General features: G+C 43.7%; 1 protein-coding gene and 1 long non-coding RNA gene across 14 annotated transcripts in view; one reads left to right on the forward strand and one right to left on the reverse strand.

The window, feature by feature from the left end:
- Nucleotides 1-25,957, reverse strand: part of PLCB4 (phospholipase C beta 4) — a 235,423-nt gene that overhangs the window by 116,354 nt on the left and 93,112 nt on the right. For 10 of the 13 annotated variants that reach the window (XM_079969714.1, XM_079969711.1, XM_079969709.1 and 7 more), the window contains one exon: nt 6,110-6,162. The exons of the other annotated variants lie outside the window; for them this stretch is intronic. The gene's annotated coding sequence lies outside the window, so the exon portion shown is untranslated. The remainder of the gene's footprint in view (nt 1-6,109; nt 6,163-25,957) is intronic. 13 annotated transcript variants of the gene reach the window in all.
- On the forward strand, nt 17,703-25,938 carry LOC307212799. The gene is made up of 3 exons (XR_013837228.1): nt 17,703-18,007; nt 18,538-18,582; nt 25,365-25,938. It is a non-coding gene; the product is annotated as an uncharacterized lncRNA (long non-coding RNA).

Below are 25,957 nucleotides of genomic sequence, written 5' to 3' on the forward strand. Positions count from 1 at the left end.
TGAAAGCCTCTCCCCACAAGATGATGCTCCCTGCCTGAAGGACAGGGGCTACCCACTGTGGCCCAAGCTAGCCACCCGAGGGAGAAAAACTGGCCACTGTGATCTCATGCTGATGCTGCCTATTTCACAAACTGGCCACTGTGTTCTCACATGGATGTGTCCCACCAGAAAGAGAGACACAGGCCATTGTGATGTCATGCTGATGCAGAAGGAGACAGAAACTGGCCAATGTACCAGCCCACAACTGCTGTTCATCTGAATAACAAGAAGACACTGCCTGGCACGCCAACACATTGCTCACCATGTTCATGAGTATTATGTCCTTTGCACCTTGGACCAGGCTGGGGTTTCTTAACTTGCTTTTACTATCCTGTTCCTGCATATTAGGTTCCCTTACCAGAGGTCTATAATAACAAGGTAATGAATCAACCATATTTATTTGTACAAAAAAGGCAGGTAAAGGCAAAAGATAAAGGACCCCTGGACTGTTAAGGCCAGTCAAAGGCGACTATGGGGTTGCGGGACTCATCTCGCTTTCAGGCCGAGAGGGCCGGCGTTTGTCCACAGACAACTTTCCGGGTCACATGGCCAGCAGGACTCAACTGCTTCTGGCACAACGGAACACTGGAAGCCAGAGCGCACAGAAACTCTGTTTACCTTCCCGCCAGTGTAGTACCTATTTATCTACTTGCACTTTCTGGAGTGCTTTCGAACTGCTAGGTTGGCAGGAGCTGGGACAGAGCAACAGGAGCTCACCACGTTGCGGGGATTTGAACCCACTGGCAGAGGAAGAGGAGTGCGGGGGGAGCGTACAGCCCCCGGCAGCACGATCCCAGTGTGGTGCCATTGCGGCTGCCCCCCCTGCGTTGGGTGCCATGCCCCCGCAGGCAGCATGCCACGCCCCCAGGACGTGCACTATGTCACGCCCACACCTGCTCTCCACCCCCCGGTGCCAGAGCATGAAGTTCCGCCACTGTTTGAACCTCCAGCCTTCTGATCGGCAAGCCCAAGTGCCTCAGTGTTTTAGACCACAGCGCCACCTGCATCCCACAGGCATGGCAATTCATTAGCTCCAACTAAAAAAAATAAATAGCAAAATAGCACTGTCCCTATCAGTCTTCACCAGTCATTTGCATTACTTAAGGTTAGGTTGGAACACCTCCATTTTGTAAGCTCTTTTTTTTTTTAAGAGTTTACATTCAAAAAGGAGGGCTGATCCTAACATTAGGCAGAGTGAGATGACTGCATCTGGAAGCTGATTTGGGTTGTTATGAAAGAGGCAGAAATTTTTTATCTGAGTAATTTATTATTATAGTAGTCTTACTGTCAGGGAGTGGGATTTTCTGCCTCAAGAGCCTTGAGTACTACAAACCTTGCCTGTAGTGGTGGGACAAGTGCCAGATTTATGTATAAGTTAAACAAGCTATAGTTCAGGGCCCCACTTTCTTGGGGGGCCCCAAAAAAAATTAAAGGGGGAAAAACTGAATGTACATTTCCAAAATATAAGATAAAAAAACAAATAAAATAAAATCTATATACAGCAACAGTGTTTTGTGTTGTGTAGGCTCCTATGATGTAAGTAATGGGCCCCACCTGCTAGCCTGTCCCCTAAAATATCACTGGTTAGATCCCTATTAGGTCCATAAATTACCATATAGCATATATTCAACACAAAAACAGCAACAATTTGTTGTTGACAAAGGACAGCTGGACATACAAAGGGCCCCATTACCTTCAGTAGCTTAGGGCCTCATCAAACCTAAATCCGGCCCTGGGTGGGACCCTCCATGTTCTGCTCTGCAAAATGTCATGGGCCAGCCCTGCCACACACAAACCTTTAGCACCTTTATCATTCCAGCCTCACAGATTGCTACTTCTGGAGAACACTTTTCACAGCACTTAGTGTTTACTACTAGAGGGAAGATGTTTTTCTCTGCTCTGAAAAGCAGAAACATTGCATCTCCAGGGTAAGATTACCTAAGCTTCCTTTTTAGCAAACAACACTCTGATGTCACTCTTCTCTGACATCATTAATCGCCACGGAAACCTCTTCAGACCAACCTCAAGCCTGAAATAAATACTGTCAATCCATACAAATTGGAGGGTAACCCAGAATAAAGATTCTGCAGCTGCCAACTGAGGCCAAGAAATATAAAGGGGAGGGGGAGAGAGAGATAAACTGCTGCAATTAAACTGGGCTTCCTCTCGGACACTAAAAACCTAAGGTAAACCTTCCAACTTAAAGCACACACAGATATTTTAATTATCTCAGACTCAAAATCAGTTCTAACAAAACAAAGCACGGCATACGTTGATGCATTAGTGATTAGTACCACACAAATGGGGAGGAGAGCAAGGTTTTATTAGATATGGTCTTACTATCAATTTTCGTGGCATTATCAGATTACATAAAGGCCAGCTGGGAAAAACAAAAAGGCCTTTCTAATAAAATGCTCGTTAATCTTTCCTCTCCAAAAGCACCCGTCCTAAATGGAGTGCAACCAGATGGATCTTGTTGTTCAACGACACATACGGCTTTTGCCATCCTAGAACAGCCAGTCACCACGGCTAAGCTGCCTGATCACTACAGACTCAAAGTATCTTCTCCAAGAGCAACATTACAACTTGCAAATGCATTTGGTGGAATTCTATGGATGTGAGCGCTTCACTCTATTAACATTAACTGGGCCTAACAGTTAATGTTTAACTGTTCTTTTGTTTCCTAAACAATGGTTAAGAATCCAACTGTACATTGAAAAAGTGATTTCCCTTGTCAAGCCTTGCCCCCAGAAGAACAAGGGCACCAAGGAGACTTGCTTGTAAACACAAAGGCTGAAAATGCAAGGAAGCACAACTCTTGTGATTAATGCAAACCATGGTTTGGCTCACTCTTCGAGCCAACTCCAAACTATGAGGTTTAGGTATTTAGACATAATGGCTTGGTTCGCACATCATGGTAGGTTTTCCCTAACATTACAGACCACGGTTAAGGAGGAGATACCTTAAAACAATAATTTAAAAGTTCATTCAGCTGACATGTAAACATTCATATAGTGTGGAAATCTTCGCAAAAGTTTGCAGTGAATTCTTTGAAGGCAAAACATTGAGGCCAGCAGTTTGCTTAGCAGCAAAGTTGCCAGCATTCATCTGAGACTACACCTCCCTTGGCACAGTTTATATGCAAGCAGACAACATCAGGAAGGTTTTTCCAAAGATAAGAAGGGAACCTCCCACTCTTAGCAAGATTATCTTGATATCAGATAAGGCGGACATTGTTCTCAGGGTCAATAAGACATTAAAGTCAATGCATAATGCATCTAGGCAATTTTGCCAGTTTCGAGTGGGGGCTGTTATCCAAAACTAACAACTTTTTTTTTCTAAATCAAACTTTGTGCCTCCTGGTTGGTCGTTCAGGAAAGGAGCATTGCACAATTTAATGCTCCATTCCATCATCCAAAAACAATGGTTCAAAGGAAATACCGTCAATTGTTGGGGCATTATCCCAATTAACCCACTAGTAATGGAATAAGCTGAGGAAAATATCATTGTGTATTGTGAATCAAAAGAGTTAACGTTGCAAAACAGGGAAGATTTCATCTATAAGAGTTACGCTTCACTCCTAAATCCTGGAAGAACTGAAACGTGGCTGCTAATTGGTTTCACAAAAGCCCAGATTATACCCAGGAGATGGAATCAGCAAAAGTATAAAACATACATTAGAGACATGAAGCATGTAGAGTATAAAACACAAATGCTTGTGCAAATGTATCACTGTGTGGAATTTAAAATGACCTCTCCACTAAGCATGCTGCTTTTCTTAATGCACTTCTGAGATTCATTAAAGGAAATCCCCCTTTATTTTAACGATCGTATATAATAGTCTTGCAACAAAAATTTAGAGGAGTGTGCACAGAGGGAAATGAAATGCAAAAAAGAACAGGTAGTGATAACTACCTGATAACATAATAGTTACAGTGACCAATTATCAAAGGAGCAGAGTGATCTCACATTCCACATAGCTTCCGGAATCAAACACAATCTGACAAAAACCCAAGTCAAACAGACAGTGTTACTGAGCTACAGATGTTAGTTTAACTAAGGATGTTATCTGTGCTGATGTCGTGCTTTATTTACTTTAAATGCTACTTGCAGCCTTTGCACCAAGGGGTGAAAACAACATCAACCATTTGCAACCCCCTTATTTTTATTAACGTGCAAGTTCCCACAGTACAAAAGGCATGGAGCAAGAAAGCATTCCGGACAAATTCAAAGAGGCGAGGTCTACTGATGACGAATGAAGGCACAGCTCTAGAGAACTGCTGGCTTTTATTTTATTTTAGAAGAGGAATCAGCCCTCCTGCGTTTCTTCACAGGTGATGCTGTGGCAAAGCCATCTCACCCGCAACTTCTAGAGATGGGGAAAGGAGGCAGAGAACTTGTAGTGATGGTAACAGGAGGACCAGGCAAGGGAAATTCGACAGCTGAGATAAGTGCTCACCCCAACTTGGCAGGCAGCAGAGATGGGGAGGCATTTTGGTGGTCTCTGGGGCAGCTGGTGAACATGTGCAAAGGGTTTGCCCCACCTACCAGCAGTGGCCAACATGTTCGTTGCTACTGGGTGCCATTCCCACCCTTTTATTGACCAACAGGGTGCCAATGTGAGGCCACCCCTTCCTCTGAAGGCCCCAACTTCTATACCCAGCAAGTCCAGCTAGAGCCAGGAGGAATTCCTGGCTGAAACCAAGCTTAGTGGGCCAATGGTCTAAGAATCAATGGTCTAAGGCAGGTACAAGGCATGTTCCTAGGATTTAGCTTCTTAATACAGTGGTACCTCGGGTTAAGAACTTAATTTGTTCTGGAGGTCCGTTCTTAACCTGAAACTGTTCTCAATCTGAGGTACCACTTTAGCTAGTGGGGTCTCCTGCTGCTGCTGCACCATCAGAGCATGATTTCTGTTCTCATCCTGAAGCAAAGTTCTTAACCCGAGGTACTATTTCTGGGTTAGCGGAGTCTGTAGCCTGAAGCATATGTAACCTGCAGCATCTGTAACCCGAGGTACCACTGTCCTTTGTTTGCGATTTGGCTACGTGGGGACATATGAAGCCAAGTCAGAACAAGACCATTAAATGGGGCTTTAACTTGTTGGTAAACTGAAATGTTGGACGGAGTTGACTGTGCAAACCAGTAGCGTCCACGTTTTCTTCCATACAACACCCCCCACCCTTTCTGGAAAAAAGTTATGCGCCCCCAACAGCCAAACCTTTGTCTGCAGGCTTCTAAAACTACTACTGATGTAATTTTACAGAACAATGCTAACTATGTCTACTCAGGAAGTAAGACCTATTGATTCGAATGGGGCCTACTTTCAGGTAAGGAAGGCTGGGAGTGCAGCTTTAGATTCTTAGAAAACAAGACTGCAAAGAATCTCCCGGACTTCCTTTTCCTTCCTCCCCATTATGGATCCTATTGTTAGTAATTTCCTGCTGCATCTTTTATAATAATCCAAATCGTTTACATCTCTATTATATCCAAAATTCACCATTAAACTACAAATGTTATTCCAATCCTACTAACGATTTTAAGTGTTTACAGTCATTTTTAGGTAAATTTTCCCCATTCCTTATTAAAATTTTGGTCTTCTTGAGTTCTGATTCTTCCCATCCTTTTTGTCATTTTGGCATAATCCTAAATTTTTACCTGGCCAAGAGATCTGAGGTTCACAATAAATAAACAGTTTAAAAAACACTCTGGAATCAGACCTGATACTACCTTTAGATGACAGCAACGTCATCTTGATAGCTGGTAGCAGAGAGATCGTTCTCCAAAGATATATACATAGAATCATAGAATCATAGAATCATAGAGTTGGAAGAGACCACAAAGGCCATCGAGTCCAACCCCCTGCCAAGCAGGAAACACCATCAGAGCACTCCTGACATATGGTTGTCAAGCCTCTGCTTAAAGACCTCCAAAGAAGGAGACTCCACCACACTCCTTGGCAGCAAATTCCACTGTCGAACAGCTCTCACTGTCAGGAAGTTCCTCCTAATGTTTAGGTGGAATCTTTTTTCTTGTAGTTTGCACCATTGTGTATAAACAGGAAACTTACCAAGTAGCACTTATCCAACTGTTATGTTTGAGTGGCCAGGGATACTTTTCTTTCTGCAAGAAGCAAAATAGTGAAAAGGGTTGTTTACAGAAGCCCCATTGTGCAAAACCATCTTTATAAATCAAAACATTATCACTGTTATTAATTTCTTCTAGCATTTCTTGGTCAGTTTTCTCAAAACGACCTAAGACAGTTTACAGACACACAAACACAAAATGAAGAACAGAATGCACAACAATTTCTTTTTTAAAAAATAAAACTAATGATCAGTGAAAACAGGCCATTACTTTCCCATTATATATATGGCACTATGCAATCACTTCCCCCCCCCCCAAAAAAAAGAAAGAAAAAAGATTTGCTTACATTTCCCCTTAAACCACAAGTGGGAAAATGCTAGACATGTGTTTCAATTAAAGAAAGACTAGTCAAGCCTATGGTGATAGGGTGTAGCACAATTCACATCTACAGCTGGTCAAACATTTCTTGCCAAACCCAAAGTACAGGGGAAGAGTTACAGGTATATGCACACGCGTGCCATTATACAGAAAACAGCACCTGACACTTCTCACACATAATATTTACCTATACAGTGGTACCTCAGGTTAAGTACTTAATTCGTTCCGGAGGTCCGTACTTAACCTGAAACTGTTCTTAACCTGAAGCACCAATTTAGCTTATGGTGCCTCCTGCTGCCGCTGCGCCGCCGGAGCACAATTTCTGTTCTCATCCTGAAGCAAAGTTCTTAACCCGAGGTAATATTTCTGGGTTAGCGGAGTTTGTAACCTGAAGCGTATGTAACCTGAAGCGTATGTAACCTGAGGTACCACTGTATATGGAACATTCTCTGTATGGATTCAGGAATGTCCCAGGTAAAGAGAAGGTGGTTTTTTGTCAGTCAGATGTTGCTTTCTTCCTACAGTGGTACCTCAGGTTAAGTACTTAATTTGTTCCGAGGGTCCATACTTAACCTGAAACTGTTCTTAACCTGAAGCACCACTTTAGCTAATGGGGCCTCCCGCTGCTGCCGCGCCACTGGAACACAATTTCTGTTCTCATCCTGAAGCAAAGTTCTTAACCCGAGGTAATATTTCTGGGTTAGCGGAGTCTGTAACCTGAAGCGTATGTAACCTGAAGCGTATGTAACCCGAGATACCACTGTATAGCCATAAAAAGCAAAAATCCCACTAATATTCACATTCTTTTCAGACTAATTTAGGATTTTTAAAAGGCCTGTTTCAATAAGTTAGTTATATGCGCACCATTTTTTTAAAAAAAACAACAACATAGAAAGGAGCTCTTTTCATGATAGATAACAACAGATGATGTTGGAGAGAGAGAGAGAGAGAGAGAGAGAGAGAGAGAGACAGACAGACAGACAGAAGGAATCCACAGTTATAATCAATCTCAACTCCAGGTCAGAAATGCATTTGAGGCTCTTCGATTTCAGTCAATGGCATCTAGTATAAGTGATGCTGCACAAGCCTTTGATTCTACTGTGCTTCCTGCACACAACCGGGAATGCAAGAAGCACTGGTCAGGATCCAAAGGACCTTGCAACTAGCAACATACAACTATGGAAGCTTAAGGCTTGTGTTTCTCAGACACTACCCGTTCATGCCACATGGAAACCCTTTCTGAAACAAATAAGGAGTTTCAAAAGTAAGTTGTGGCGTGGCCATGTGCTTCCTCAAGCCTGAGTACTCCTAAGGTAGTGGTCTGGGTCCTAGACAGTGGGGTGGGGTGACCTGAGTCCACCCTTTGACTTCTACTACTTTGTAGACCAGGTTTCCTCAACCTCGGCCCTCCAGATGTTTTGAGACTACAATTCCCATCATCCCAGACCACTGGTCCTGCTAGCTAGGGATCATGGCAGTTGTAAGCCAAAAACATCTGGAGGGCCGAGGCTGAGGAAGCCTGTTGTAGACTGTATAGCTAAGTCTAGAGGTCCATGCACCTGTTCCATGGAATGGCGAGAAAGCATCGGGAAAGTGCAACCAGAGTTCTTAGGTGTGTTGAGGAACGCATTTGTCAGAGACCCACAGATGGACCCCCTCTTTCAGGGGATGAGGGAAGAGGACTCCAAGCCAAAAGGGGAAGGGTTCTAGAGGGGTCAACTCCAAGAGCACTTCACCAGATCAGCCTGTGGGGACAGTGACCCTCCAGCCTGAAGATGTGAAAACAACAACAACAACAGCAACAACAGCAACAACAACAATAATTTATTATTTATATCCCACCCATCTGGCTGAGTCTCCCCAGCCACTCTGGGCAGCTTCCAATCGAGTGTTAAAAACAATACAGCATTAAACATTAAAAGCTTCCCTAAACAGGGCTGCCTTCAGATGTCTTCTAAAAGTCTGGTAGTTGTTTTTCTCTTTGACATCTGGTGGGAGGGCGTTCCACAGGGAGGGCGACACTACCGAGAAGGCCCTCTGCCTGGATCCCTGTAACCTCACTTCTCGCAATGAGGGAACCGCCAGAAGGCCCTCAGCGCTGGATCTCAGTGTCCGGGCTGAACAATGGGGGAGGAGTCGCTCCTTCAGGTATACAGGTATACACTGCTGTCCTCAGACTCACTGGTGTCTGCCGTGAAACCAGAGGCTCACTTGCTCCCCTTCAGTAGGAGACTACCAAAGCAGGCTGGGCCCCTTTAGCTGCAGAAGCATCTTATGGTCCAGACAGCGCTGATAGTTGGGATGCAACTGCTATCATTATGTAGAGCTCAGTCTCAGTATGTTTGTTGCTGAAGCAACACAGCCTTGCCTTGCCCTGCTCCCAGCCTGAGCTTTGGGCTGCTTTGCTGCAGAGAGCCAGACAACATTCAGGCCTTGAAGATCCTCAATGTAAAAATACCTTTAGCCTATTGAAGAAGTAGATTGTTAAAGAACACTAAAATGTAATGCACTCAAATCTAAGCTGGGCAGAAGCTTCCTGGGTTTAGGAAGGAGGCACCAGGGCTCTGACAGGATGCTGGAGCCATGTTCACTCCTTCCTGAAGCCAGATGGTCTTTGGGAATGTGGCAGGAGGGCTTGACCCCCTTAGGGGACTAGGCTAGCCCCGCTAGTTCACTGACTGCACACTACTGAGTTCCATCTGGCAAGCAGAAAGGCTTGCACTAACATAATAATTGTAACAGCATTACTTTGAATTCCACTGTTCTGAAGATGGCCACACCACAACTTTAAAAAGGGCCTGACAATCCAGGACAAAACAAGCTCATATGAACAGCAGATCTGACTCCCATTCCCTTCTTAATGGCTAAAACTAGGTTCAGTTGCACATTACGCTCATGGTTTTATTTTCCGAACAGGAACATTAAAGTGATCAAATGTCTAGGAGTAATAACCGAAAAAGGCAAAAACAAAGCTTAGTATATATATATTTCTGACATGACTCTGAAGGTCTGCATATTAAATTATTGCAAAAGAAAACAAAAACTTGAGTGGAGAAACATTTAGGTTTCCCACTGCCAATGTCAACACGACAATCTGTCTCCAATTCCCCATTGTAGGAACCCTAAGCGCTACAGTTATATTGTGTGCTATAAGGTACAGTTACAGAAGAATTTCTTGCTTCAGAGTAGTGCTGTGCAGCAGAATCTCAAGTAGCTTTCTAAAGAGTTCCCTATAAAAATATAATCATACAGCACAAGCATCCAAGCGTTAGGAAACAAATCCACCATCAATGGATTGCCAATATCATAATGTCTCTATGCAGATATTATATTGCAATCACACTTGAAATACTGTATGGAGTTTTGGGTGCTGCACCTTAAAGAGAAAGAAAGAAAGAGTTTGGATTTGATATCCCACTTTATCACTACCCAAAGGAGTCTCAAAGTGGCTAACATTCTCCTTTCCCTTCCTCCCCCACAACAAACACTCTGTGAGGTGAGTGGGGCTGAGAGACTTCAGAGAAGTGTGACCGGCCCAAGATCACCCAGCAGCAGCATGTGGAGGAGCGGGGAAGCAAACCCAGTTCACCAGATTACAAGTCCACCGTTCTTAACCACTACACCACACTGGCTCTCCAGAATATGGTGCAGCTAGCTGAGCAGAAAGAGGAACCACCAAGCTAAATGCTGTCCTATCGTAAAAAAAAGGAGCAGATTTGATTTTTTCCACAGACAAAAGCATATTTTAAAATCCCTCCCTTGGTAAATTTGTAAAAATTAAGTTTCACCCCCTAAAATGGCATACCCTAGTGGTGGAGGCTATATCACACATAGAAATGCACAAGCTCCCTGATTCAAAATGCCAGCGTCTCTCACTTGTTTTCCTGGAACTGGCAACAACAAAGTCAACAGCTATTTGCTAGTTCATCTTAATGAGCGACAACCTTTTGCCAAGCAAGAACATGGATGGAGCTCCCTTTGCTCTTTGCAGAGACTTCCAACCACAGCCACTGGCCATGATCCAGAAAAGTTGCACACAACACGTTCATGCCTTGCCAGGCTTTGCGCTTCTTCCTTGGAAAAAGACCTGCACCTCCCTGGTCTTATTCTGTTTCTCAAGGTTTCATAACTGATTTGTAGCACAGCAGGGATGCTGCACTCGAAAACAGAAAACCACCAGAGCCCAGCTGCGTGGACATTTCTGCACAAAACACAGTTTCTTTTGCAATGCTGTCCCTCCTAAGCATTGCAGAGCTTACTTATGTTCTCATGCTATCACAAAAAAGCAGTAATAAAGAGAAACTGGGAGCATCAACATCAACTGAGGCCGCACAATGTCACATAAATGTTTTATGTGTGGTGTAGTGGTTAAGAGCGGTAGTCTCCTAATCTGGGGAACCGGGTTCGTGTCTCCGCTCCTCCACATGCAGCTGCTGGGTGACCTTGGGCCAGTCACACTTCTCTGAAGTCTCTCAGCCCCACTCACCTCACAGAGTGTTTGTTGTGGGGGAGGAAGGGAAAGGAGAATGTTAGCCACTTTGAGACTCCTTAAAGGGAGTGAAAGGCGGGATATCAAATCCAAACTCTTCTTCTTCTTAAGGTTGTGTAATTTGCTGAAAACGCAATCTTAAAACCAACATGGAAAAACCAAGATTTGGGTGAATGGGTATAACAGCTATAATGAATAAAATGTTTTAGGTTATGTCTGGAGCAGACTGCAAACCAGCTAGAATCAAAACAGCCTGCATTTAAGCAAAAGCCCCCAAACAGCAAAGCCTTTAGAAAACTGGTTAGGCAATGCAGTTCCCCTCTAGGTGTTGTTGGACGACAATTCCAATCAGCTCCAGCCAGCACATCCAATCAATTATATTGATTGTGTGTGTGTGTTTGTTGTATTTATTTTAATTGATGCTGCGAGCTGCTTTGGGTCTTGCACTGAGAAAGGCAGGATATGAAACAAATAATCAGGGGTGGTGCCAGTTCAATTCATAGCTGTCAACTTTTCCCTTTTCTTGCGAGGAATCCTATTCAGAATAAGGGAATTTCCCTTAAAAAAAGGAAAACATTGACAGCTTGTGTTGTGTTGAGGGTACCAGTTTTCTCCCCCTGCCCTAGAGAACACAACAACATTAGTTTTCTCCAAAACTGATTTTATTCATTAATGGTCCATATCCCTTATTATCACTTATTACCCAAATCGCTGGATAAAATGACGGGCCTTGCTGTTTTCCTGCAGTGCTCCCTGGTAGGAAATGGACTAAATGTGACTAAAGAAGTTTCTTCTGACTACAGTAAGCCTGCAACTTACGTGGGCTGGGGTGGGTACCTTCCAAAGATCATGCCTAAAACCCAAATCGTGCATAGTCAAAACGCACTGAGTTCCACACCAGGTAAGATTGCCAAAGCATATATGTGCCAAGCAATTCTGAAGATGCAATTTGCCGATATAAAAAGCTATTTACAAATGAGAACAATGCACTGTCCAAATGAGATAGGGCAACCTGAGTTCTGAACATGATTTTGGAGAAACTATTAAACCTCAAACCTTCTGGTGCTAGTTAAATATCACCCCTTGCTCCTCATTAAAAATTATACATTTAATGTATTCCATTAGGCATACTCAACCTCCTTCCCTCCCCCCGTCAACCTCCAGTACAGTACATTTTGCAAAGTGCAACTCGTCTGATGTTTTTAATGAAGTCCAAGGCTTAATTTAACACTTATAAGTTGCTTTGCCAAAATCCGCTATTATTCTCACTCTTTTTTCTTTTACAGAAAGAAGCAGCAGCTGGGCTGGAACTCTGAGCAACACAGGTGTTCAGCCGCAAAATGTATTAAGAATGCCCAATGGTGATTCAAAACTGTTAGCCAGCACATTAAGAGCTGCAAACTGGGTAAGATGAGACAACAGGAAACCGACACACTTTGAGATTACTAGAACTGAGAACTTCTGGGAAATATCAAGCCCTTGCACTATACCTCCAGATTTGATGAGTGGGACTTTTCCTGTATTTGTATAGACATATTTGAGTCTAGGAGAGATACAGTGGTTCTTTTATTAGATGGCCACTGGTCAAGGTAGAAGGAAGGCTTAGAATGGGGCACCACACATAATTCATACATTTTTCTTCCCCCTGCAAATGGGCTTCCTTTACTGGGCCTTAATAAAGGTTAGATGGTAGATCTTCTTTTAATTGCCCCAGAGTACTGTTAGCCCAGAAATGGAAACAAGAAGAAATTCTGACGAAAGAATAATGGCAGACGAAATTAATGGACTATGCAGAATTGGACAAAATGACAGGAAGGATTCGAAACCTGCAGGACCAGAGATTTACAGAAGATTGGAAGAAGTATATGAATTATTTGAAGAGCAACTGTAATCAACAAATTACGCTAGTAGGACTACAAGAAGTTTTGTAAGGAGAAATATACAAAGTGTTACGAAGTAGAAAAAGATAGAGATATTGGTTATGAGTTTGAAATGTAATAGGGAAGATAACAAATGCATACTGAGAGATTAGATTGGAAAATTTTCAGGCAGGATTGATGGAAGTCAAAAATTTGAATAAGATGTAAAAGTATGTTTAATTACTGTTGAAAATGATATGTTAAAAAAACTAATAGATAGATAGATAGATAGATAGATAGATAGATAGATAGATAGATAGATATAGATGGTAGATCTTTTAATTGCCCCAGCTAATTTTTTTGCTGTGTTTGCTGTCATCTGGTAATCTTGGTCTGCAAGAGGAAAAGATACTGTAGCAGTGGACAAACGACCTGGCATAGAAAACAGAAGAGGCGGAATAACCTTCTTCCACAGATCTTTATAGAGAGAACAAGCTAGCAGTACGTGTATTACTGGTTTGATACTGCTGTCTCCACATGGAGGTGGTTCTCGGCCTTTTGGCTAAGATCAAGTGCAGAGAGGTCTTTATACATTTAAGTTAGGACATGAGCAAAAAGCAGGTTTGTTAGTACTGCTCCAGAGAGTTTGAGATAGACCAGAACTACTAAATTAAAACTTTGGGGGCAGGGGGATATGGACCAGGTATTTACACATTTGGTACCCATTTGGAGTCAGCTATTGTCAGCTATTGTCCCAGGTGGGTGTGGGTGGCGCTGTGGTCTAAACCATAGAACCTAGGGCTTGCCGATCAGAAGGTCGACGGTTCAAATCCCCGCAACGGGGTGAGCTCCTGCCAACCTAGCAGTTAGAAAGCATGTCAAAGTGCAAGTAGATAAATAGGTACCGCTCCAGCAGGAAGGTAAACGGTGTTTCCATGCGCTGCTCTGGTTCGCCAGAAGCGGCTTAGTCATGCTGGCCACATGACCCGGAAGCTGTACGCCAGCTCCCTTGGCCAATAAAGTGAGATGAGCACTGCAACCCCAGAGTCATCCGCGACTGGACCTAATGGTCAGGGGTCCCTTTACCCTTTACCTTCACCTATTGTCCCAGGTGTGTGAGAGAGTTATGACAGAGCAGGTTCTTTCTCCAGACACAATGTCATACAGAGCATCATTTCCGCTGGCTTTCACAGGCCAAGTAATTGATTTCTGTTTGCCAACCAATATATCAAGGAGAAATAGGAGGATTAAAATTTGCCAGTAACGTTGCTTTGAAAGCAGCCGTCTGAGTTTCAAGGCCAGGATCAATCCAGCTGAAAATGAAATCAAAGTCACTCTGACCATCACATTTTACAAAGATTCAGGCAGAATATGCAAAAAGATATATAATCCAGAATACCAATCTGTGTTCATAAGCATGAATCAAAGTTGCACAAAGCACAAGTGCAGACTCTTCAATTGCCCCTATTTTCCAGGGATTTATAAAAGCCATCCTGGTTTCACAATTGAACCCAGAAAGTCCTTAAAGGTAAAGGTAAAGGTACCCCTGCCCGTACGGGCCAGTCTTGACAGACTCTGGGGTTGTGCGCCCATCTCACTTAAGAGGCCGGGGGCCAGCGCTGTCCGGAGACACTTCCGGGTCACGTGGCCAGCGTGACATCGCTGCTCTGGCCAGAGCCAGAGCCAGAGCCAGAGCCGCACACGGAAACGCCGTTTACCTTCCCGCTGGTAAGCGGTCCCTATTTATCTACTTGCACCCGGAGGTGCTTTCGAACTGCTAGGTTGGCAGGCGCTGGGACCGAGCAGCGGGAGCGCACCCCGCCGCAGGGATTCGAACCGCCGACCTTTCGATCGGCAAGCCCTAGGCGCTGAGGCTTTAACCCACAGCGCCACCTGCTTTGGGCTAAAAAGTTGTTAAAGTGCACTCTCTCTCTGAAGAGAAGCAAGCTAAATGAAAAACATGTCATCTGATGCATCACATTTTTCTTTCAGCTTAAAAAGAAGACAGCAGAAGAAGAACTCTCGTGAATTAGAGGGGATTAGCCCCAACTGTTTTACAGTTCCAGGCTGCGCCATTTTCAGGCCTATCTTCTTACAGGATTACAATATATATATCTACAATGAACAAATGCTTCGCAACAGACTAATCCAGCTCAGTCTAAATTCAGAATGAGATTTAATTTTTAAAGAGGAGAAAAACCTCTCTGCAGTGTTATTTTATTCCCCAGGGTGTGAAACGTGTAAGAACACGTCAAACTGTTTTTACGCAACAGGGTTCAATCCATAAATACGTCCCACTAAACAGGCACAGGATATCAACAACCTGAAAAAACAACCTGAAAAATTCCTACAGTTTCCTCCAATAAAGGTCTTAGGTCTCATGCTGATCACTACCCCTCATGACACACCAGTATGCTCTGGTTCGCCACAAGGGAGAATACTTCCACTACTAGCACAGTAGTTTTAAATATTTGTATGTGGTTACCCATAGCTGTTTCGAAACAGAAAATGTATCCAGTGGTATTTTTAAAAATACACACAGACACACCCACAATGTACATGTGATGTGCTCTTACAGAGTGGTCATGGGACTAGGGTGGTGCTGTGGTCTAAACCACTGAGCTTCTTGGGCTTGCTGATCAGAAGGTCAGCGGTTCGAATCCCCACCACAGAGTGAGCTACCATTGCTCTGCCCCAGCTCCTGTCAACATAGCAGTCTGAAAGCACACAAGTGCAGGTAGATAAATAGGTACCACTGTGGCGGGAAGGTAAACGGTGTTTCAGTGCACTCTGGCTTCCATTGCGCCACAACCCCGTAGTCGCCTTTAACTGGACTTTACAGTCCAAGGGTCCCTTACCAATGCAAAATTTGAAAAGGGCTACATCTTTAACGGTTCTGTAGAAAAGAGAAATTCAGCACTTTGAGGTCCAGTGATAATGATTTTTATGGAAGTCTCTGCAAGATACTAACTAAGCTTTATAGACTATTGTGACTGAGACGTAGTAATAATATCACAGCCAGTAGGTGGTGGTAATAGGGCCTCTCTTAGGGCTTTGCAATGCCATTAAAATCTGAGAAGAAAGGTGGATTTCATCAAGTGTAGCATATGTAACAAACTGCTCCTGCTGACATTCCCTCTTCTCCACAACTGGGAGTCCTGGCCTCATTTTCACCTGCCCATCCTAACTATTATTCCTCTGCAAACATCAGAGTGCAATGATGGCTTCAGGAATGAAGTGTCTTAATCCGCATCTCTCTCCTCCCCCCCCCCCCAATCTGGCTGTGAAGACAGCCACAGTCTCTGTGGACACACAAGAATCAATTTCATCAGAAGTCAGTGACCCATCTGTTCTAGTCCTCTCTACCAGCAGGTTTGTGTCGCTGTCGTTCAGATCATCACTGGGCTTGTTTCTCCCAGATCCAGCATCAACCTCCCTCCCCACCAAAAATGAACAGAAGCAATTCATTCTAGCTGAAGCTGCAGCAGGAGAGAAGAAAAAAGATGTTGGGAGAGATTTGATGCAAGCTTTGAACCCACAGGATTGCTGGCAGAACGTGGAGTGTTCGCCAAATGCAACTTCAATAAGCTCCAACTCGTACGGCCAAAGGTCAGGGATAATGTGAGTTATAGCCCACCACAGATGAATGGTGCTGTGTTGGTTACTCAATTAAGCAAGGAACCCACTGGGTTGCACTAAACAAAACCACTGCCCAAGTAGAACCACTTCCAATAATTCAATGGAGCTTTCTCTCCTTTTCCTCTCCCTGAAAGCCCCCACTCCAAATCTGCACTGGGGTTCCCTCAACACACCAGAGCAGATTTGAGGGGTGCTGTTTTGGGGAGAAGAGAAAGTCTTAAGTTCTACCACACAAGCAGAAGCTGCCCTACTCGTGCAAATGTCGATTTCAGCCCATTGCCATTCATAGATTCAACTATATTTGGAAATTCAATGGGGAAAATTTGGGAAGGAGGTTATTTCTTTAGCTCAAGTCACAGATGTAGCGCCTTTTACAGTTTTCTGCTTGTTTGCTCCTTCTTAACTTTCAGGCACCCTGGCAACCAAGTATTTAGTAGCTATGTGCCGCAAAATGGCAAATGCTTGGGTGGTGGTGGGGTTAATGTTTCATTGCAGAATGCAATAACAGCACATTTCCTTTGGCTATTAAAGAGATGTTCTCCAACTGCGAGAAGCTAAATGTGTGTACTTTTCAAAATGTACACTTTTGAATATGTGGTGCTGCTGTCATAAAACCTGGAGGAATGCTCTGCAAAAGTTGGCAAACGATGCTTTGAGATCATTTGTCACCACGATCCTCCAACAGCTTTCCGCAGAAAAACAAAAACAAAAGAAGGAACAATGGCAGAAAACCAAACACAACGCTGTAAATTGTGTACTTATGGGGGATACCAAAGCATTAACACATGAATTGCAGGGAAAACACATCTGGGCTTCTTGATTTTGTGTGTGTGTGTGGATTTATACGAATGCAGGAAGAGAAGGACAGGTATAGATTTTGCCTATGGAAGCAAAGCTTGACATTGCAATGGCACTCAATCTACAACTTTGGAAGGTGGTTGAAAATGTTTCCAGAACAGGCCCATGACCTGGTATTTAAATGAAATGGAAATAAGTCCCAACAAACCAAAGGAGGTTATTATGAACAAATCAGGATCTGAACTTGCAAAAACTAAATAATGCACAGAAATTGTATTATGAAAGTATTTTATGCAACTAATGCAAACAATTCTATTATGAACACAACATGCTGGTACCAAGTAGGTTCTGGGCCCAGTGTGGAAGCCAGTGGTGTATTGTGGTGGAGTCCACGGGGCCTGCTGCCCCAGGCACAAAATTGTTAGGGGCACAAAATGTCAACTCCTGGTGCTGCCTCAATACAGCTGCATGCTTCCATTGCTGGGCTCCATTGAAAACGGCTTCTCCATGTGAACCAGGAAGTGACCTCTCCAGGCAATGGAATGACTCTTCTTTTCTTATCTCTGGGGCCACAATCTCTTGGGTGACACGTACACCGTAAGGCAGTTGAATGCGTATGAGTACTCTGCCAGTTGCCCTCCCTCCCAAGCCCGCTCCATGTGGCTCTGGGCACTGGCAACCCACGCTATGCCACTGGTAGAAGCACAGGGAACAGGAAGTACTTTTGCCTCCCCCTCCCTACTGGAGACATCTGAGGCAGGTATCTCGTGCTAGTGCTGGGATTGGCACAGACCTCAGATTCACTAGATAACTTGCCCTCATTCTGAGCATCTGCAATCTAGCAAAGAAGAAGAAGAAGTGTTTGGATTTGATATCCCGCTTTATCACTACCCTAAGGAGTCTCAAAGTGTCTAACATTCTCCTTTCCCTTCCTCCCCCACAACAAACACTCTGTGAGGTGAGTGGGGCTGAGAGACTTCAGAGAAGTGTGACTAGCCCAAGGTCACCCAGCAGCTACATGTGGAGGAGCGGGGAATCAAACCCGGTTCACCAGATTATGAGTCCACCGCTCTTAACCACTACACCCCACTGGCTCTCAAAGGGGAAAGTTGAGGCTGCTGAGTGTTCGGGGGTTGCTGTTTATGTACATGGAGTGGAGATCTTCCCTCCTGGGGCGCAGACTTCAAACTGGGAGATCTGCAAGACAGGAAGCGCCACTAAAAACAGCACTTTCTTGTTGTATCACAGCAGGGCTGTCAGGATGAGAGACAAAGTTCTAGATCGGAATCAATGGTAGGGAACCTATACCTAATCTTTCCTTCCTCAAGTTTGTCTACGTTGACATTTGACAACAATGGGAGACCCTGAAAACAGAATAATCTAACAGTAGAGGATTTGTTTTGAATGGATTATAGCTATTCCGATTCAAAACACACACACACACACACACACCCTTCCTGCATCTTTACAAATATTGGATGGTTGAAATATTTGGTCATTAAGATTCCATTTAGAATGGAAGCATCTTTGGGATGGTGCAACTTTCTCCTTTAAAGGAAAAGCAATGCTATTTTTGTAGATAAAAACTTCAAGACCAGGCTGCGTGTGCAGAGGCTGTTGGGCGACGAATGGTCTTTGGAGCCATACTGCCATTTTGGGAATGGAAAACGAAAGGCGAGCTTAAATGTCATGGTGCCTTTGCATTCTGAGATGTGAGACATTCTCCGCGTTGGGAATGATTACAGAAGGAATCAAAAACAAAATTTCCAATATCATGAGGCCCGTTATACAAGCTTTTGTGATGCAGCCACATTCGGAATTCTGTACATAGTTTTGGTCATTCCTCTTAAAAAGGATATCGTAGGAAAAGGGAGAAAGAAAAGGGTGCCCAAAATGATCAGCGGGTTGGAACGCGTCATCTTCTTGGAAAGGCTAAAAGTGCTGGGAAGGTTTTTAAGTCTGAGAGCAGGGAAATGATTAAGAAGGAATGTGATTTTATTTATTCAATTCCTTGTTAAACTTTGTAAGCTGCTTTCCGACAAATAACAACAACAACAACCCACACCTCCAAGCAGTACACAAATTTAAAAAATGGAGTGCACTTTTGAAAACTTTTTTTTTAGGGGGGGGGGACAACAACACAAAACAAAACATCACTATAAAAAGCAGAAAAGAGTGTCAGTCTGTCACCTTATCAAATGGCAAAACTAGTTCCAGGGACATCCAGCCAATACCCAAAGCCCAATGAACTTGAAACAAGAGGATTTTAATCACCTTTTTTTTCAAATTAAAATGGGATGGAGCTGGGGGGGGCACCTTTAACAAATCAAAGTTCTAGGAGGTCATGACTCTTTAAAGTGAGAAGGTGCTGTTTTAAATGTATAATGCATATGGGGCCTTAGTGGGAACTAGACCATAGTTTGTGTAACATTACGACTTGTTCACACATTACACTGAACATGGGCAGAAACTCTGTCTACACATGTGCATGTGTTTGTGCGAAAGGGTGTAAACCTCTTGCTTTGTGCAGCTCAGCTACTGTGTACACAGCTACACAAACCATACGCTTGTTGAACATTGCACACGAACACCCCTAATGGCATCAAGGTGTACAGTGGAGGATGTAAGGAGCTCCACCAAATTCCTGGGGTGCTGGAATAGAATTGAGACTTCTCTCTAAACTGCCAGTTGTATTAGAGTCTTTGAACCAGAGGGCTGTCCTGAAACCTGGGGGGGGGGGGGGGACTGGCCAAGTATCAACAACTTCAGTATCAAAATTGAAGATTTAAGAACTGAAATCAAAATTGTTCGACTTACTGCCTGCGGAAATTAAAATGGGTAAGTAATCCCAAGCTTCTGTTAGTGGGTCTTTTTTCGTCTTCTCCTCTGAATTCATGCCCTGGCACTACCCACATCAGGGAGCCTATTTTATCACAACCCAGGGACACATTAAAAAGAAATATTCATCACATAAAGCTATCAGCAGCAAAATCCTCTCGTGGCGATTTTACCACGTCAAAGGGGACCACAGGAATCAGCGATGGACAGAACTTCCAAATTTCTAATTAGCAATTGCTTTTAAAAATTGAACCAGAGTTCCAACCCACAGTTAATTTGCATAGAAATAGGGAATTTGAATTAATTGTAAAGAGCTCCCAGGGTGGTGATGACATCACTGGTGCACTGGGATCAATATGAGCTTTAAACATGCCAGAACCTCTTTGCAATGTGGCAAATGTGGTTTCTATTAGCCATAATGCTATCATGGGCATACCGTATTTTTCACTCTATAGGACGCACTTTTTCCCCTCCAAAAATGAAGGGGAAATGTGTGTGAGTCCTATGGAGCGAATGCAGGCTCCTTGGCTTCAGCGATAGCAACAGGACGCCTCTGAAGCGCAGAGGGAGCACTCCCTCCGAGCTCCGGAGGCTTCGCATTGCTTTCGCTGAAGCCTGCAGAGAGGGGTCGGTGCGCACCAACCCCTCTCGCTCTCCAGGCTTCAGGCAGCTATCTGCAAGCCTTTGAAGCACAGCAGGAGTTCCCCCCACATTCCGAAGGCTTGCGGATAGCAGTCTGCAGCCTGAAGCAAGCCTTCGGAGCGCACCCCTAGCCCCACAAGCTCCAGGAGTGGTGGTAAAGCTGCGCACAACCTTGCCGCCGCTCCCAGACCTGTTCTGGGGGCTGGGGTCGGGGGAAACTTCCCCCACCCCAGCCCTGCGGCTAAAAACGAAGCCAAGACAGCGAAAGGGATCCATCCCTCTCACTGTCTTGGCTTCTGCCAAAGCCGCGCGCAGCCTCTCCCAGCTGGAGAGGTTGCGTGCGGCTAAAGAGGAAGCCAAGACAGCCAGCGGGATGGATCCCGCTCGCTGTCTTGGCTTCTTTGCTCTTTGGGGCTGGGGGAGGGAATAATTCCCCCCCTTTATTCCCCCCCCCAAAAAAAAAAACAAGGTGCGCCCTATAGTCCAGTGCACCCTATGGAGCGAAAAATACAGTAATACCCTCAAAGAGCCAAAATTCTAGATTCCCAGCTCTCACTTAAAAAAACCAAAACCTTATTCTGACCATTTTGTGAGAAACTACCCTGCTCCTGTTGTTCAGTGTGTCAGCCAATGCATGAATTCATGGCAGTAACTGACATTGAGGAAAACGGATTGGGCCAATTAGCCAAAGGAAAAGTTAAATGGCTCATCCATTATCCAGGGAGGAACTTCCCAGTTCACATTTTAAAGTCTTTTTTTTTGGGGGGGGGGGTCCTTTCCTGGTGGAGAAATGTTTGCGGCTTCACATAAAATAATCTGGAAATCCTAAATGTAGCAGTGGATCTACCAACAAAGAAAAAGTGTAGCAGCCAAGACAGATTTTTCTAACTCATGCCTTTTGTCATACTAAAAAATTATGTAATTTCCCCTTGCTAAGTGTTAAGTTGTGGGTTGACATAGCAGACGACACAGCGATTTCTCCAAGTAGCTCTTTATTTTGTAAGCTGGAATAGAACTGACTGCAAACAGCTCAGCTGGCCTGCTTTTATAGGCAGCCGGCTGTCAACATTGTAGCAACAACAGCCCAGAGTTCCCGCCTAAAATAACTGACGTGGACCTGAGTGAAAACTATCTACAGACCTGAGTGAAAACTATATACAGTATCCCCCTGCTGGCCCAGGGTGAAACTTCACTACATAACACTAAGCTTGTAAACTTTTTAGGAAACATCCTGCTGATGCCAATGCAGATCACCTTTATTGTACTCATTTTTCAGGGGAGAGGGTGGCGGCTGAGATAGCCTGGTTTAGACCAGGTAGTAGAATTTTAGCATACCCATTTTGACTGGTTGCAGGCGGAGGAATCAAAGTAGTATATGACAGCCCTACAGTGAGGCATTGCATTGTTATCCAGTTTCCATTATTATTATTTATTAAATTTCTATACTACCCTTCATCTGACGACCGCAGGGCAGTTTACAATATAAAAACACAAAAATACACAACATACTAACAAACAAAAATCCACCACCAAAAATCCACCACCAAAAATCCCATGCTGCCCCCTCCAGACCTCTTGCAGAGGAGGCACACAAAGAAGAGCCTCAGATGATGATCCTGTTTGGTTCATATGGGGTGAGGCAATCCTTGACATTGGGTAGTGCACTTAGCAATGCAGGTGGTGCTGTGGTCTAAACCGCTGAGCCTCTTGGGGTGGCCGATCAGAAGGTCAGTGCTTTGAATCCCTGAGACAGAGTGAGCTCCTGTTGCTCTGTCCCAGCTCCTGCCAACCTAGCAGTTCAAAAGCACACCAGTGCAAGTAGATAAATTGGTACTGCTGTGGAAGGAAGGTAAACAGTGTTTCCATGCACTCTGGTTTCCGCTCTGTTGCACCAGAAGCACTTTGGTCATGCTGGCCACATGACCCGGAAAGCCGTCTGCAGACAAATGCCAGCTCCCTTGGCCTAAAAGCAAGATGAGTGCTGCAACCCCATAGTTGCCTTTGACTTGACTTAACCGTCCAGTGGTCCTTTACCTTTACATTGCGATTTTATAAGGGAAATGTTGCTATGAAGTTGATTGCTGAAGCACAATTCATTTAGGGCTGTAGGAGGTGACAGAGTCAACAGGAAGAAATGAGGGTTTCAGCTATAGCTGCAAACTCATATGAATTAGACTATTATTTTTTGATGGTTCAGTTCACAACTAATCTAACAAAAGTTTCCATGAAGAAATGAACTCTCTCACCAATCTGTTAATGTTTCACTGATTAAGACATTTCAGCTAAATTGCACAAAACATTCAATACTGAATATTCAAATACTGAATAAGGAAAAGTTCCCTGAAAGCAAAAATGTGGCTCTCATGGACAACTCACAATGTGGTTACCTTAAAGACTGGTGCCTTCTAGGCGATTTAAAAATCTGAAGTCACATCAGGTAACAAAATAAGACTCTCCTTCCTCTCCAAGTTCCTTCTCATCCAGTATTCCTATGCTTCTGAAATAAGGTTCCATAGGGCAGCAAAGTTGACATCCTGTTCCTATTTACAGAGCTTGGAGAGCTTCCATGTAGCATAATATGTAATCCTTCCTTATAAAAGACCAACCCCATAAGACCTCACGACGCAAAATTAACCAGGAACACAAAATTAACCAGGAACACAAACAACCTTGTTGGTTAGGTAAATAGAACTGAAAATACTCTTTTGTAATATCAAGTGTTTATGTCTTATGTCCACAATTACCCAAGATGCTAGAGAGGCGCTTCCCAAACTCCCCCCCCCCCACCTATGAACCATTTGAAAACTGCCAAGGGTCTTGGGAAGACCACTTAAGGGTTTTTGCAATGTGCTGTGCTAGACACTATATAATTTTTAATTGCATTTTAATTGCTTCTTTTATTTCTTGTATATTCTCTATGTCATTGAACTGAAGTTTGAACTCCATAGAATCCCAGTTGTAATACAATAAAGTACATTACAAAAGAAGCAATAAAAATACAATTAAAAATCAATATGAATGCCTAATGTGATGGATGGGCCTTCTCCTGTCTTCATCCACAAATCCACAAACACACTGTTATTCTGCCCTTAAAGACAGATCCATTCCTGCTATTACTTCAAGCAACAGTTTAAAAGGTCTGTGCATACAATGGCATGTGGAGAACGCTCTCCCATCAGATGTCAAGGTAATAACCAACTATGTGACTTTTAGAAGACATCTGAAGGCAGTTCTGTTTACAGAAGTTTTAAATGTTTGATCTTTTAACATGTTTTTAATATTCTGTTGGGAGCCACCCAGAGTGGCTGGGGAAACCCAGCCAGGTGAGTGGGGTATAAGTCATTCGTTGTTGTTGTTGTTGTTGTTGCTGTTGTTGTTGTTGTTGTTGTTACTACTACTACTACTAAAAGGGGTCACCAGGCTGAAATACAACCATCCCCTTTCCCACACCTGAACTGGTCAAATTAAATATAAGATCAAGATAATTAGCAGTACAGAAGACCATTCAGTGTCCCCCCCACCAGCTATTGAAACAATCCACAAACAGGTGGGTCAGCTAAAAATTCCTACATGGCCCCGAAGTGACCAACCAGTCGCACTGAGAGGGAGGGAGGGAGGTGCTGCTGCCAGAAAACTATGAGGAAGGAGGACAGCCACCCAGCCTTTATTCGGTCATCCCACCCAAAAGCATATGAGTGACCCAAAGGTGCCCTGCTGGTCAGTACCAATGCAAATTGGGCATCAGAACGGGCCCTGAGACAAACTATTTTTCTACGGCACATTTCAAGCTAAGGGTTATTCAACAGCAGCCTTAATTCTGCAGCAATGAATTAAATGAGAAAGCTCAACACTAGAATGAAGGAAATAAAGACCTGCACTACAGGTTTGAGAACAACGCTGCCAGTCTTTGTTGGCAATAAAATATGACACAGTTGCTTCTTTCTAAGCAATTTACTTAGAACACCTGGGTCAAGGAAACATAGTGACGCTGCTGTTTTGTTTCTCCCCAACCGGCAAAACAAAGAGAGAAAAGTTCAAGGTTTCCAGAGGAAACATTTTATAGAAACAATGGAATGGAAAAACTGGCAATCAGGATAAGTGTCCTTGCTGAAATGTTGCTATACAGTACTACTCAAAAAAATCTCAGTACAGTAGTTCCTCGGGTTACAGACGCTTCAGGTTACAGATGCTTCAGGTTACAGACTCCGCTAACCCAGAAATAGTACCTCGGGTTAAGAACTTTGGCTCAGGATAAGAACAGAAATCGTGCTCCAACGATGCAGCGGCAACAGGAGGCCCCATTAGCTAAAGTGGTGCTTCAGATTAAGAACAGTTTCAGGTTAAGAACAGACCTCCGGAACGAATTCAGTACTTAACCCGAGGTACCACTGTACTGTATAAGAATTAATTTAGACATTTTTTTAAAAAAATAGAAAACCCTGTAAAGACAAGCTATTGATTCTTGTTTCCAATATGTGCAGATGAACTCAGGGCTCAGTGAAATAGGAAGACTTAACAATTTCATTTTTCTCCTGGCAACCCCCCCCCCCCTTTAGATCATTCTTTTCAGTTGATACAGTTTTATTTTTTTGCAGATCACCAGTGCGGATAAACTCTTGGCTGTAGCAAACCAAAGAAAAGGAAGTTTTGATCTCAACAGAGTCAGGATTTGATTCATTAGGAAAACCTTCAGCAACTGAGTGCCTGGCATATGTTTTGAACTGCAATGCCTATTACCTGCAGCGAACAGCACCAAGGAGCAAAGGCTGCTTTAAGATATATCCCATTCTCTGATCCTTTTAAGAAGCCAGCTGTATATGAGAACACCACCGTCCCATCAAATCCTGGGCAAGGACCAGGCAAATAACATCACAAACCAAATTCATTCACACTATGCAAAACATCTGTTTTATTCAGCTCTATGGATACAGGATCGAACTAAACCTCCCTTTAGTTATGCGGTTATAAAGTCTCTGCTAACATGCAAAAAAAGGGGCTGTGGAACAGAAACGTCAAAGAGCAAGAACCAAAAAAGGCACATTTTTTAAAGCAACCATCGAACTCATAATGCCTATATATACTTCCAAAGGAAATAAAATTGGGGGGGGGGGCAATAATTTTTCTGGCACTATTAATTGCAAAGCTAAAACCAATTTGTTTTACGGGACTCCTTTTCTGCATGCAAAAG

This window comes from Podarcis cretensis, assembly GCF_951804945.1.
Source record: "Podarcis cretensis genome assembly, chromosome: 3".
NCBI lineage: Eukaryota > Metazoa > Chordata > Lepidosauria > Squamata > Lacertidae > Podarcis > Podarcis cretensis.